General features: G+C 37.6%; 1 pseudogene; it reads left to right on the top strand.

Annotated features, from left to right (window-relative positions):
• LOC120073649 overlaps positions 1-11986 on the top strand; it is a 20660-nt pseudogene extending 8674 nt beyond the window's left edge.
• The last annotated feature ends 4764 nt before the right edge of the window (positions 11987-16750 follow it).

The following is a 16750-nucleotide window of genomic DNA, read 5'->3' as shown; positions in this document are numbered from 1 at the left end:
AATTTATTAGATAATATAATTACCTTTTTTTTCTTTTTTAAAAAACCAAAGTAGTGGGTGAGTGAATCATGGGTAACCATGAGTTTAAAAGGAAATCGATTTCCTATTTTGAAAAAGAAGTTTTTTCATAAAAGTTTCGAAAAGAATTTGAGTTTTCTCTCCGACGAAAAAGAAACTCATGGAAGTCTTCAAGTAAATACAGATTTACTAAACGATGGCTGGGCGAGCTAAACGATCATGCAGTGTTTACTAAACGATCGCATAGCTTTTGCTAGACGATCGCTGGCCCAAGGTAAACGATCATGTTAATATTATTATAAACATAAATTATAACCAACTTATCATACTATATTTATAACCTATATTTTTAATATTTCATCTCATGAAACATATAAACCATAGTTCTTTTCCTATTCCATAGTACTTAATGTAAACTTCATTTACATCAATCCTCCACTAGATGTATCTTATACATCATACTGATTATATCATATATAATCAAGATACCTCTTGTCAATTTGAACATTTCAAATCAACACCAAGAACTGATCCTTCAACATGAATCCAAGCTACTAAGGGACCTTATGGACTTGTAGATCCGAAGCTCAACCGGTACATGAATAACTGACTAAACTCTTTAGTCACAGGATCTACCATCCGTTAACTGTCAGGCACTCCACTAAAGACAACAGCTGAACTCTCCTCACTACAGATATATTATGTGTCCATCTTAACCAATTAGCAGTGCGACAACCCTTCATAGATCGCTTGTAAGTACAACTAGGCCAATAACCGTTATGCCCCTGTAGTTACATTTGTCTCCTTAAGTATCACTAATCCCTCTAATGAACATAAATCATAGTCCTACTATGACTGAGTCTTCTCTTCCAAAGAGAAGCTATGGCCACTATGTTTAAGCCCCGGAATCAACCCTTAAGGGAGCAATCTCTCTACTTATCCCTACTTCGGGAAAGAAGTGAATTCCATATTATGAATTGAGTTACCAACTCCCAGATCAGACAAGTCCCCAAAAAGTTGGGCATGTTGAGTTGGCAATCTGGCCATTCTCACCCATACTAATCAAAGGATCGCCGTCAAAGGCAGGAGGAGTTCACAAAACACTCAGGATTAAGGTCGTGTCACCTATGGTCGTTTAGGTCAGATGCAAGTCTCTAGTATTAACGATGTTATATACAGAGTCTTGTCATCTCGTGGTCCAACTCTTATAAAAACTCTTTGTATAGGACACCCCCGCTCATACGTCTCCACATGAATGGTCAGGATCTACCATCTGTAGTAGTTTACAACACTTGCAAACCTCTACAAAGCGGGTCGTATCCATAATGTCACAAAGATCAGGTATCCCACCTTAATCCTTATACTATCAGACCTATTTAGGTTATCACATATACATGCTTAAGTTCACATAAGATAACCAAGGAGCTTTGTTTATTGGATATGAGTAAATGCCAAAATTAAATAACACTTATTTTATTCATTAAACAATGTGTATCTTTTGGAAACAACAAGACTCTGGGAGAATTAAGACATCAATCCCAATAGAGCTAACTATGAACTCTTGTTTATTCAGGATTATCCTTAAATTTGCATAGGTGGGGGTTGGCTTAACAGTGTCGGCTCAATAAACTCCCATTTTAGGGGTAAGACTTGATAGATAGCTGGGGACATAGAGTGCAAGATGGAATTCACGCACCATTTCTAGGGATAGTAGAGGGGTTGTTCCCTTAAATGCTGACTTCGGGCCTTGAACAAAGGGCCCTACCCTCTCATTGGCCCGAGAGAGATTCGGTTTGTTGATGGGATCACAAATCAATTATTCATTAGAGAATCAGTGGGACTTAAGGGACGAGAGGTAATCTCAGGGGTAAAACAAACATTTGACCCAACTGTTATTATGAAGGGTTAACTTACTAATCATGGTTATATCGAGTGGACATAATATATCTATAGTAAGGGGAGTTCAACTATGAGCTTTAGTGAAGTGTCCCATTAGTTAACGAATGGGGATTAATTCGGTTTAATGAGTTTAGCCAATTAATCTCGGATCGTTGGAGGCCATAATCAGAATGAAAGGAATTAGTAATATATGAGATATAGAATTAAACGGAATTGGAGAATTAATATTTAAATATGATTTAAATATATGAAGGTGGATTTGTGTAAAATTAACAAGCCTACCATTTTGGGATTCATTTGATTGGGGAGCTGGGAACTCAGCTACACAAGATAGAATTCACTCCTTCCCCGAAGTGAGGTAAGTAGATAAATTGCTCCCCCTTAAGGGCTGATTCCAGGGCTTGAACAATATGGCGCCACACCTTCTCTTAGCCCGAGAAAGGTTTAGTCATAGTGAGACTATGATCTATTGTTCATTAGAGGAATCAGTGGTACTTAAGGAGTTAGATGTAACTACAGGGGCAAAACGGTAATTTGGTCCAGTTGTACTTACGAGCAATTTGTGAAGGGTCATCATACTGTTGACTTGTTATATCCAATGGACACAGAAATATCTATAGTACGAAGAGTGCAGTTATCGGTCTTTAGTGGAGTGCCCGACAGTTAACAAATGGTGGATAAAATAATTAAAGAGTTTAATTATTTATTCACGTATAGTTGGAGCTTCAAGCTACAGGTTCATAAGGTTTCCTTGGTAGCTCAAAGGATTTAGTTGAGAATCAATTTTTGGGTTAATTTGAAATGTTCAAACAATAAGAGGGAATTTAATTATATATGATATATTTGAATTAATTCAATTATATATGATATAATTGACATAATGTATTTGATACATTAATTGGAGGAATAAATATTTGAATATGATTCAAATATATTTTCTCTGAATGAGATTCATAGTTGTTAAATTTAATATAAATATGATTTATATTAAATGCCATAAAATAGAGAAAAAGAACTATGGTTTATATATTGTATGTGATGCAATATTAAAACTATAGGTTATAAATATAATATGATAAGTTAGTTATCATATTTATTTATAATTTTTAATTATTGGATAATTATTCCCTTTTTCTCTCTAACCACCTTTAGTGGGAAGTTAAGCTGTTTTGTGGCTTTTGAGATAAAAAAATGTGATTTTATTTTTCCAAAAATTAGAGTTAGTGTTTGATGACATGCAGAAATGCACGTCATCTTAGGCCATTTAATTAGAATTATGAGGGCTACTAAGCAGAATATGCGGCAATTATGTTAGGAATTCATGAGAAAATGAGTTTGCGTCGTTCAACATTAAGAATCTCGCCTAACCCACTATTATGCGTTATTATGCGTTCAATTGTCTATCTTTGTAGCTAACGTTCAATGCATGGGTGTTGCGGAAGCCCGACTATCGCAAAGACGACCGTATACGGAGAATTTCTCCATCGCAAAGGTGAACGCAAATGTTCAATGCATGGATGTTGCAGTAATCAATCGTATGCGTCTATCGCATAGGAGTTGCGATCGTCAAGCGATTGCAGTCATCGTGTAGAAGTTGTGGTAATCAAGCGAATGCGGTCATTGCAACATTGCGGCTACATGATGATGACCATAATAGTGGAATGAACGCAAGGTTGGTGGAATGCAAACATTAACGCATATCTTGAGAAAATTAAAAGATGATGTTGACATTTCACCTACCACGCCGTTAGCAGCGGAGAATTCAGAAAAGGACCAACATGCCGTGAATGTCAGAATCAAAGCAGGTCCATTAATGCTGTCGGCGATCAAGCTCTATAAATAGAAGCCGCCGAGCAGAATTTCAAAGAATCCACGGTTTTTCGCCTAGGCTTGCCTTAGGGTGGATCCTTGTGATCCAGACGAATGTGTGAGAAGAAAGCTTGAGAGTTCTTCTTCTCCTTCATCCATTTTGAGTGACGATCGGAGCCTTCGCCGGAGTTAGAGCTCGAGAGAGTCTACTCCACTGCCCATCCATGGCACCACCGACAGCCTTGACACATATATGCTGGAAGAAAGACATTGCTTCCAGCTGGTCCTTTCATTTTCTCTTCTTTTCTTATATTGTATTGTATTACATTTTTGCTTAAGGGATTAATATATTTTGTGATCAATGCATTTCTATATTTCCTTCGATTCCATCTCCATCTTCCTTTACTTAGCATCCTCAACTTTCATCGCATCATTGAGTAAGATTGCTAGAGTATCGCATACTTAGTCATGCGGCATAGAAATATGAAGCATGTAGCAAACCACCGGGAGGTGTGCGTTGTGTGAGTGTGTGAGAAAACCTTATTTGCTTAGTGTGAAGATGTAGCAACGCCTGTCTATAGGCAGACACAATGCTTGTCTATGAGTAAAATCAGTAGTAACGAACTGCCCGAGAGGGTAAGTGGTTGGTTGCATTAAGCAATGTAAGCAAGTGTTTACTAGGAATAGGAATAATATTACATCAACCAGGCTTTTGCGGTTACCTTGTCTTATGCATGCATCCAACACACCTTTAGAGCTACTCGGGAGAGAGTCTAAAGAAAGAACCTAAGACTTGAGAGAGCTAGGTTAGAATCGAGGCTCGGGAGAGCTAGATTAAGATTGCATAGGTAAGAATGGAGACTTAGGAATAAGTTCTGTTTGCTATTACAAATCACGTGCATTTGCAATGGGTGTGTATGGCATGATCGCATTAGTTTGCGTTGGCTGAGATTGCCCTTGCGATCAAGCTTAGGGTTGTGATGAAGACAACCTCACATTTTATCTATTTTCCATGCATTTTACTATGCGTCAACAGTTGCCGTGTCTCTATCTCTCATTCATACTTCCAAAGCTTTGTCTGTTAGTTAGGAGTAGAAGTAGTGTTTAGCTTACAACCCCCATCATTCTTTTATTCATCCCCCACAAATACATTATCGCATACATTTAGTTACAAGTATCTGAGTTCGACCTCGGATCACCCGAGAAACTTGCGTTCGCGTTATACTTAGCGTGAGTGCAAGAAAACTTGTGACAGGAACACATGGTCATCGCATACAAGAGTAACGCATATTTTCATTCCAATGTATGACCACTGACGCATGAGTATCAACGCATACCTTAAGACATGCATCGCATATTGCGTCCACATGATTTTAGCCATTAAGTTTTTGGTGGCTAATTTCACATCACCAAGTTTTTGCCACCATTGCCGGGGACTTGGTAGCTAATTGTTTGTTAAGTTTTGTGTCTCTGCAGGAAACCTTTTTATCTTGGGAGTATTGTAGCTTATGCGACCAAGTTACAAACAATATTGAAGTGTAAGCGATGCGCCAAAATCTAGTATTGATCCCAAGGTAAAAGGGCAATCAGTCACATGAGCTGAAGGTAGTTCTAAGCGCATGATAGCTGCATGCACCCACCAATTGCCGGAAGTTCCAATGGTCAGGGAAAGCTCTTGGCCTAAGCAGTTGAGAGCAATCTCCTGCATGGAAGACTCCTTACGGTGACATCACTCCAATTTCTCCAGGGACGTCTTCTACTCTATCTTTACCTTGCTTTCTTAGTTTAGTTTATTTTTGTTTTTATTGTTATTTTGGATATGCGGTTGCTTCCTTGGTTGTGGTGCGTTTGCTCCTTGTAGGTGCAACAATAAAACAATAATTCTCCTCGGTGCACAGTTACAACAAAAGAATTCCCTCCACCCCTCAACGCATGGCTTTGATCGCATGAATTCCAACGCATCATCGCATGTGTTATTCCACTTAAGGTTCTTTTCTTGTTATCTTTTATGCATTATCCTTTTGAAATTCTCCTTGTTCGATTGTGTTCCTTTGCGATGCATCTATGATGGTACGTATAATTCACCGCATCTGCTAACTAAGCATCACAAGGCTCACATTACTTTTAAAAGTTTCTTCAAAATTTGAAAGTCTAAGTTTTATTGTGTGCAAACCTTTGTTCAAACATTTGTTACCGCATTCCTGTTGATTTTGTTTTTAGCTTTGCAGTGGAAACACTGCCAACCTCGAGGTTTGGGGGTGGCAGCAATCCTAGAGAATTATGTTCATTACATTTCGATCATCTTAAAAAAAAAAAGAAAAAAGAAAAAGAATTTTGAGAATAACAACTCCACTGTCAACGCAATGGGGAAACCCATGTTGATAAGAGTTAAGTTGTGAAAGACACTTACCCATAGTTGGATGCTCGCATGACACACGTGGAGGCAAGCCAAAACGAAGAGCGTAACCAGGTTCAATGCCACATTTTAATAAGTAATCGCAAATTTTTTTTGAAGTGTTTTAAACGAACGCATTCTCAAAAGCTAAACGCAAAGTTGCGGTGAATGAATAAAAATTTTTTGAGCAAAGACTTGCCAGATTTAAACTTAGAAAATATCTTTTTGAAGAAGCAGTCGAAGTGGAGGAAAGCGTTGTGGCCATGGTTAGAGGTATGAGCAAATTATATTTTGAGAGGTTGGTCATCGCAAAGGAAAGCCATAGTTGAGAATTTCTTGAGTATAACACATGCTTGAGGACAAACATGATTCTAAGTTTGAGGGTGTGATGACATGTAGAAATGCACGTCATCTTAGGCCTTTTATTTAGAATTATGAGGGCTGTTAAGTAGAATATACGACAATTATGTTAGGAATTCATGAGAAAATAAGTTTGTGTCGTTCAACATTAAGAATCTCGGCTAACCCACTATTATGCATTATTATGCATTTAATTGTCTATCTTTATAGCTAATGCAGGATGCGAGCGCATAAGCGGAAGTCGGGCTATCACAAAGACGACCGCATGCGGAGAATTTCTCCATCGCAAAGACGAACACAAATGTTCAATGCATGGGTGTTGTGGTAATCAATCGCATGCGTCCATCGCATAGGAGTTGCGATCGTCAAGCGATTGCGGTCATCGTGTAGAAGTTGCGGTAATCAAGCGATTGCAGTCATCGTGTAGAAGTTGCAGTAATCAAGCGAATGCGGTCATTGCAACATTGCGGCTACAGGATGATGACCATAATAGTGGGATGAATGCAAGGTTGGTGGAATGCAAACATCAACGCATATCTCAAGAAAATCAAAAGATGATGTTGACATTTCACCTACCACGCCGTTAGCAGCAGAGAATTCAGAAAAGGACCAACACGCCGAGAATGTCAGAATCAAAGCAGGTCCATTAATGCTGTCGGCGATCAAGCTCTATAAATAGAAGCCGCTGAGCAGAATTTCAAAGAATCCACGGTTTTTCGCCTGAGGCTTGCCTTAGGGCAGATCCTTGTGATCCAGACGAATGTGTGAGAGGAAAGCTTGAGAGTTCTTCTTCTCCTTCATCCATTCCGAGTGACGATCGGAGCCTTTGTCGGAGTTAGAGCTCGAGAGAGTCTGCTCCACCGCCCATCCATGGCACCACCGGCAGCCTTGACACACATCTGCTGGAAGCAAGACATTGCTTCCAGCTAGTCCTTTCATTTTCTCTTCTTTTCTTATATTGTATTGTATTACATTTTGGCTTAAAGGATTAATACATTTTGTGATCAATGCATTTCTATATTTCCTTCAATTCCATCTCCATCTTCCTTTACTTAGCATGCTTAACTTCATCGCATCATTGAGTAAGATTGCTAGAGTATCGCATACTTAGTCATGCGGCATAGGAATATGAAGCATGTAGCAAACCACCGGGAGGTGTGCGTTGTGTGAGTGTGTGAGAAAACCTTATTTGCTTAGTGTGAAGCTGTAGCAATGCCTGTCTATAGGCAGACACAATGCTTGTCTATGAGTAAAATCAACAGCAACTAACTGCCCGGGAGGGCAAGTGGTTGGTCGCATTAAGCAATGTAAGCAAGTGTTCACTAGGAATAGGAATAATCTTACGTCAACCAGGCTTTTGTGGTTACCTTGTCTTATGCATGCGTCCAACACACCTTTAGAGCTACTTGGGAGAGAATCTAAAGAAAGAATCTAAGACTTGAAGAGCTAGGTTAGAATTGAGACTCAGGAGAGCTAGATTAAGATTGCATAGGCAAGAATGGAGACTTAGAAATAAGTTCTGTTTTCTATTACAAATCACGTGCATTTGCGGCTGGTGTGTATGGCATGATCGCATTAGTTTGCATTGGTTGAGGTTGCCCTTGCGGTCAAGCTTAGGGTTGCGATGAAGACATCCTCACATTTTATCTATTTTCCACGCATTTTACTATGCGTCAACAGTTGCCGTGTCTATACCTCTCATTCATACTTCCAATGCTTTGTCTGTTAGTTAGAAGTAGCAGTAGTGGTTAGCTTACAACCCCCATTATTCTTTTATTCATCCACCGAAGACACATTAACGTATACATTTAGTTACAAGTCCCTGAGTTCGATCTCGGATCACCCGAGAAACTTGCGTTCGCTTTATACTTGGTGTGAGCGCAAGAAAACTTGTGATAGGAACACATGGTCATCGNCTGAGTTCGATCTCGGATCACCCGAGAAACTTGCGTTCGCTTTATACTTGGTGTGAGCGCAAGAAAACTTGTGATAGGAACACATGGTCATCGCATACAAGTGTAACGCATATTTTCATTCCAACGCATGACCACCGACGCAAGAGTATCAACGCATACCTTAAGACATGCATCGCATATTGCGTCCCACATGATTTTAGCCATCAAGTTTTTGGTGGTTAATTTCACGTCACCAGTGTTACACGATTAAGACTTTACACGACAACCTTGAGTGCCTTTGTGATAGACTCAGTTAACTAAATGCTCAAGAGACTTATCTATGTGATAGACTGTTGTCTTCCTTGATCGTCTTCCTCCAACTCCAAAACGCCCTCCTAACCAAAATAGCTAGAGCCCACCGCTTCTATCTCACACCAAGAATACCAAGGTATCAAAGTGGTAGTGTCCTCTTTTGGTTTGAGCTTGGTTGCTATTTGTTCATGAGGGGTGGGTTTGTGCTTGTTCGACGCATTCGTGAACGTTCGAGGAATTAACGCGAAGAAGGGTTCTTCAAAGGTATAATTTCTTGAACTTTTGTTTATTGTTAGAAAGCATTCTGTAATTTATGTTTTATGCGTAATCTGTCTATTTTACTGTCAATGTATGCATTCAATCGAAATGGGATTTGGACGATTCGCTTCCGCTCAAAAGTTCTCTGTAAAATGAGTTCCTTTAGCGACGACTCAGACGGGAAATCGGTGGCATGATAGTGGCTTAGATGTGAAACCAGGGTATATCGACAGTGGCAAATAGGCAATGTGAAAACCTAGAGGGGCGGTTGAAAATCCTACCCAAATGGTTGAAGAAGATGAAACAATTAGGAAGGAAAAAAAAAATAAAATAGGAAAGTAATGAAAAATATTTAACCTAACCAGATACCATGTAAGATCATCCTTACCTTTCCATTAACTTTAATCCCATATATATGCAAAAAGTATAAAAGATATTTACTTAAAACAAGGAACAACCTATCCAACAATAGAAATTATAATTATACACACCCAATATTTACATAATAAAATATATCTATTTTAACAATTAGTTCAAATTATATTGAATTAATTATAAATTAATATATAGTCATAACAGCATTCTTGGGTAGAAATTCTGTGATACAAACACAGTTATCAAAATAAGGAAAGATAGAATTACTTGACAAATGTGCAAGTTTAATTATATGTAGTGTACAACAACTATAGGGTGAAGGGTTCATTACAAAAATTTTAGGCTTTAAAGTCGGTTGGAAAAAGTGAAACTGGATGTATAATGTCAGTTTTGTATTTTTAAAAAAAATGGATCTTTAATGTCGGTTTAAAACTGACATTAAAGATTCAAATTTTTTTTTTTTAAAAAAAATAAAACCAATTTTCTTCCCCCCCCCCCCTCCCCCCTTTTTTTTTCATTTCCCACTTCCTCTCTCCCCTATTTTCTTTTTCCTTTCATACCCAGACTTCCACTTACCCATAACCCACGCAAAACCCTTCCAATGCGACTCCTTTCATCCTTCCACGTGAAACCCACAACCTGCCCAAGCATCCAACCAACACCTTCCCTGACCCCCCTTATTGTTCATTTCCAGCAACCGATGGTCTCGAATGCGCTCTTCGCAGAGAGAGAAGATCGGAGACTCGCTGACTTTAGAGTAGGCTTTTGAAGGTAGTGGCAGTGTTTTTCCAAAAACGTCCACTCGATTTTCCTGTGTCGTTTGATCGCTCTACTTCGCTCCGGTAGCTGACCTCTGGTAAGAAGAATTGGAATGCCTTGCCACGGAGTTCGAGTTCTCGAGCTCTCTCCCTCACTGACCCTCTCCTTCAACCTTAATAGCTTGTTAATCACGTTAATTGAGTTTTGAACTTGATTGTGTGACTGTGATTGGTACGGATGATCGGGGATTCAATTTTTGATTGTTGATGGATGAGTGTTGATTGAAATTTAAGTGGATTGTGAAATTGTGCATTGTGTTTGGGGAATTTCAATTTTGTCTGTGTGAGAACTGGATTGTTTTTGGGTCAGTTTTGGACCAATTTTAGTGGGAAGTTTAATCGATTGGACCCTAATGAGAGCTTTTAAAGATTATAATCGTTCAAAGTACGATGAAATGAATTATTGTTTTCCCAAGCTATATTTAATGAACAACTTTGTTGCAACTGTATGTTAAATGTAGACTTATTTAAACTACAAGGAGGATAATTGAAAATTAATTTTGGCTAACAGAGGGGGAAAGAATGATAGTCTTAATTTTTGTTTACTAACTGTTTCGTTTTCCTTTTTCAAATTATACATGATGAATTAATTATATATCTGTACGTCTCTAATTCTTACAATTTCAATTTAGAATCAGAATTAGTGCACTAATATAATGGACATAGGAATCAATGGCGTTTGTATAGATGAACTTCTGTGTCAAGTTTCTAACAAACTAATTGGATTGTTCAAATTATCAATAGAGTTTTGTTGATTGTTTGTCTTTTTCACATATTGTTCCAAAAGGTTATTTTTTGAGTTTCCTGCCAAAAGCATTTATGGTTCTAATAAGTTTCAAATTGACAGGATTTAAAGCTAGATGACTTGGAAACAAATCACTTTGTTCTTGTCCATGGAGGTGGTTTTGGTGCTTGGTGTTGGTATAAAAACTATTGCTCTTCTTGAAGAAGCAGGCTATAGAGCTATGATGATAAACTTAACTAGTTCAGGAATTCATTCATTTGATCTAAACAACATCACAGATCTCTCGCAATATGTGCAGCCACTCACGGATGTCCTTGAAAAGCTTCCTGCTGGCGAAAAGGTTTCCATCCTTTTAACCCAATTTACTAAATATATATATATACTTTGATAAAAAAATGTTATTGAGATAGGTTTTTCAATTTTGATTGTCTATTTTTTGATTAAGCTATTGTATTTTGCAGTTGACTCCCTCGAAGCTGAATTTCTTTTATCTTCTTAACTTATGCAGGTTATCCTAGTTGCGCATGATTTTTGTGGTGCTTGTATTTCATATGCAATGGAATTATTTCATTTCAAAATTGCGAAGGCTGTCTTCCTTGCTGTAGCAATGTTGAGTGATAAACATTCTTGATATATTCTCCTTGCAGGTACTTTCATTCACTGATATAAATGATTTTGTAGCTTTGGACTTGAATGTATGTAGAAAGTTGAATTTCATATAAAAGATTACATATTGATACGAATGATTAACTTTCAAAATTTTAAATGTTGTTTTCTCTTCATTCTTGTTTTTGGCTTTTATTCAATGTTGCTAGACGATCTTTCTTCACTCTTTCGGTCATGTTTATTTTAGTTTAGCTATGCTTGAATCTGTGCTAGGCTAGTTCGGACGATGTGATGTGACAAGCTTAAGTCTTTGTGTACTCAAATGGCAACAACAACCCTCCAACAACTATTGAATTGAAAAAGATGGAACTCCGAGATGTTGTAGTTGTGAAAGAATGGAGGTACTTTTCGAAATTATTTTTTGTCTCATTGTGTTTACCCCCTCCCCTTCTACCAGTCACATGTGCATATTAGGAAGAAACAATATCTTTAGAAAATAGCTCTTGTCATCTTGGTTTGAACTCGATGTGAAACAACTATTTGATCATTGCTTTCCACACATCAGTTGGTTGTAGTTGGACTCAGAACTAACTTTTTAATTGATGCAGCCAAGAGACACTAGTTATCTTTTACTTGATGAAGCTATTGTATGACATTTCTCATATCTTAGATATTTATCTATTTCCAATTACACAAATTTAATTTGTTCAATGTGGTATGTTATTATATTCTCAACAAAATCTACAGATCTCAAAGAGGCCGAGGATTGGCACAGGCTACTGTATAGTCGACCTGTTTACAGAGACTTATAGATTAATCCGTTGATGTGAAGTTACTGCTATTCTCGTTTTATATGGTTTCCTTGTCAAAGTATCCAAGTACACATTTTGATGTGTATTATGTTCTTCAAAAGGACTGTGAAGTAACTTCTTCATTTCAAGTTATTGACAGGATCTATCTTGACTCACGAGATGATGCACGCATGGCTCAGGCTTAAAGGTCGTTTATTTGCTTCGTACTCTTTATGTTTTCTTTTTTTTATTGATTTCAAAAATAGATTTTTAACACATCACGACGTCAAATAGGTTATCCCAATTTAAAGCCTGAGGTTGAAGAAAGGTCTATTATTTTAATCTGGCTTCTGTTGCTCGTTTCATGTTATGAATATTATTTTGATTCATGTTTCTGGGCCTAATCTAGCATACCTAACAACATTTTTTGGTTACAATTCTTTACTAGTGTTTTTTTTTTTTGAGACTATAATTACAATCATCTCTTGGGAGTTCTCTTTCCATAATTTTTTTTAGAATAGGTGATATTATTATACAACAACAAAGGGGATCCCATAGTCTGGGATCACAAAGCACAAGTAAAGACAAGGCAATAAAACCAAAACAAAGCCAACAGGATAAAAACCCAAGGTGAAAGACAGAGAAAAGAACCCAAAACCCCACAAACTAGGGGCTACAGCAAAATAGAGAACAACGTGAAGTTCAAAAAGGAAAAACATCCGTACACACACTAGATAAGACCAAGAAGGTCAACCTGCCAGGAAGTAGCTCGAGCACGAACCGTAGAGACCATAAGGTGAACCAGAGCAGACACCGACCTCGGTCGACCTCCATCAGCCGCCGATTATGCTCTTGCCAGATGTAGTATATGGAAGTACACTAGAAAATACGGAATAACTTACTACGCACCCCCTTACCTGACCCCATTCGGCACAACCAACTCAACTCTACATCCCAACCAGCCACCCGATGTGTCAAACCCAATTGACGCAACACACTAGACCACACCTCTCTCCCAAAACCACACTAAAAAAATAAATGAACCCGCGACTCCAAACCTCCCCCACACAAAAGATACTCCCGTTTTGACAACACATCCCAACTCCTCAACCAATCCCACGTACCCAACCTGTCCCTCACTACTAACCATGCACAAAAGGAGTGACGCGGAACACCATCTCCTGCCCACAAAAAACCAGCTCATGACACCCTAGGGCGATGAGGACGTATACTCTCCCAAGCACTAGCGATAGAAAACCGACCACTAGCATCCGGCACCCAAACCCAATAAAATTTTTACATGGTATACTTTTTTCTTTTAATGGGAGGAATTAATGTAGTTCCATAGAAACCATAAATACAAACATCACTCATTTTTTTAAAACTATTTTTTAGGCTTCCATCTTTTCAGTAGTTCCATTGGCCTCTTTCAGATTGATGCTTTATCACCCTTTTTACATTTTAAAGTATTATTAATATTGTGCGTAGTTTCCTATTAAATGAAAAGAAGATGTTGAGATCATAATTGATTTGTTTGGAATCTTGTTTGGATAATCTAGGATTGACCCTCGATAGCATCTTTTAGTTGGAGATGTTTTTTATGGTTTCATTTGATTGAATTCTTGTATTTGTTTGGTGTGCTTTTTAGTTGCTTGAAGTTTTGGTGTTGCTTTAGGGGGCTTTTTACTTTTTAGTTATATGGATAATGTAAAACTTTTTAGTTGGAGATGCTAATTTCCTCCTTTCCTCTTTTGTATGCTTATGCTTATGTTTTGGCATATTTTGGATTTTTATTATGTGATTCGAGCTTCTGTGTGGTTTGTTTATAACAGAACATGATATCTTGGTCTTCTTTGCAAATTCCCATGAATACTCGAAATCATAAATTCCCGTGTTATCTTTTCATAGTTCCCTAGCTTGAATTTCAAAAATTCTTTGTGTGGGGTAATTGAATTCTTATATATGTGTTTGCCTATTTTCTCTACTTGCAGGAAGTCATGCTTTCGATTTGGATCAAATCTATGGTGGATGGTGGAGAGAAACATAACGAAGGAGCAATTGAAAGACTATTTGGAAAACACTATATAATGGAAAAAGTGTGTGTGCAATTTTGATTTTGTTTTTCTTTTTTTTTTTTTGAGGGGGGGGGGGGGGAGGTATTTACAAGTTTTAGTTTGTATTTTATAGTTTAAAAGTAAGTTCTCGCTCTTGTTTTATACACCAATAAAAGTTGTTTGGATCTAACAAAATTTTAATTTTACTATGTAACCCTTATGAATTTTGGTAATTTGTTGATTACCTTGGTTTTAGAGTTAAATTATCATTCAATTCCTCTTTTGTGACTAATTATTATAGATTTGTGAAAGCAATTAAGAATTTATTTTGTGCATGGACAGGTTGATTACCTTGGTTTTGAGGACATGTCATTTTTAACTTTTTTATCGACATTAAAAATGGATTGGACATTAATTATATTGAATACACGGACAATAATTGAAAAAAACGGACATGGTATTTAACTGTAACGACCTGACCCCCTAGGACTTAGGTTAGGTCGTTACTAAAATAAATGCATGCATAGAATTTAAAAGGACGCTCAGTTATTTGAAATAAATGCTAATTAAAACAAGAGAAGTTCAAAAGACATTTATTAAATGCAATTGTTAAAAAAAATAATAGGGTACCCATAAATCATAAAGGTTAATAAATACATATGAAAAACAATTCTTAATAATAAGTTTCAAACATCAAAACTAAACATTAAGAGAATCATGAAAAGAACTCTAAATCTCATGATGCGGAAGAGTAAAAACTAGTCCCAGTGGCACGATCACGAATTCCGCTGAGCCATCGCCGGTGCATCTCTACCCTTATCTGAAACATCAACATAGGAAAGAATGAGCATGAAATACTCAGTAAGTAACCCCACCACTGAGGTCAGGCTAGGCATCTATGTCCTCTAGATACCCACCTATGGCACATAAACAAATGGAACAAACGAGAAACTGAGTCCTATCCTATTGTAGTTAAGTATGCCCACAAAACTGGTGAACCCCGAAGGGAACACAAACTGGTGAATCCCGAAGGAAACATAAACTGGTGAATCCCGAAGGAAACACAAAACTGGTGAATCTCGAAGGAATCACAAACTAGTGAATCCTGAGGGAAACACAAAACTGGTGAGTCCCAAAGGAAACACAAACTGGTGAATCCCGAAGGAAACACAAAACTGGTGAATTCCGAATGAAACACAAACTGGTGAATCCCGAATGAAACACAAAACTGGTGAGTCCCGAAGGAAACATAAACTGGTGAGCATCTAACTAATCAATGAGGATATTCACACAGTCTTAACGTTCTAAGAATCAACATTGTACAATTCTAGAACATACATGAAAATCCTTGATACTATGGCTCCATCACATACACAATTATTAACAACATATCATGCTACATTCTTGTATACCTTACATCATGATTCCACAGCATGCAAGTATGCCTCAACACTAGCAGATCAAATATCAACATATGAAACCACATACCATCATATACAAACGATCGAGTACCTAGGTGTATCTTTAAACAAAATAGAACCCGTGCTAGAACATACTTGATTCAGGTCATACTATCAGTCAACATGCTAATATTTATTATAACTTACACTTATCACGTGAGCATACAAATAAAAAAAAAAACTTGGCCCGTGGGCAGTTCCAATGGTAAGATTACTTACCTTAATTGAAATTCCACAGATAAACTCGACAACCAAACGATGACCTCGATTGGAAATAACGACCCTACCATACGAATACAATCATAAAATTCCAGTCCAACAATAATTGTGAAACTTCAGATTCAAAACCACAATACCCCAAAAGCTTACCCAAGGAACTTGATTAACAACCACTCCAAAATCTCGACTCCAAAATCTCTTTCTAACAAAGTCAAATTCCAACGAATGACAACTTAGAACCTTCAAAACATGAATTAAATGATTATTTAATCCAAATAATCAATGGGTGTCAAAAACTTCAAGAAATCCATCTCATAACATTGACCTTACCTAAATCCAAGATCTGTTCAAAACGAAGAGTCGACGGCGACTCGGACGGATGAATCCTTCGGCTGGGCGAGATCGGTGTGACTCCGAATGGACGGACAGAGGCGGGTATGGGGGAGTCACACGACGCGGTCTGTGGGGCTGACGAAGTTGGGTGACTGAGGCGGCGGCGGAACAATGGAGGTCGAGGAGTGAGGGAGAGACGCATGAAGGAGATTGGGGGGGGGGGGGTTATTTTAAAAAAACTAATAATAATAATAATAATAATAATAAGGAAAATAGTATATCTCTAATTAAATCATTTCCTTAACCCACTTTATACTATTTAATTCCTTTCCTCTTTCCAAAAATAATTAATTCCTGCCATAACTTTTCAAATTGAATAATTTTGAAGAATTTCCACGACAAC

This window comes from Benincasa hispida, chromosome 3, assembly GCF_009727055.1.
Source record: "Benincasa hispida cultivar B227 chromosome 3, ASM972705v1, whole genome shotgun sequence".
Taxonomy (NCBI): Eukaryota; Viridiplantae; Streptophyta; class Magnoliopsida; order Cucurbitales; family Cucurbitaceae; genus Benincasa; species Benincasa hispida.
The sequence above is the reverse complement of the archived record's forward strand: the minus strand, read 5'-3'. Positions and strand labels throughout refer to the sequence as shown.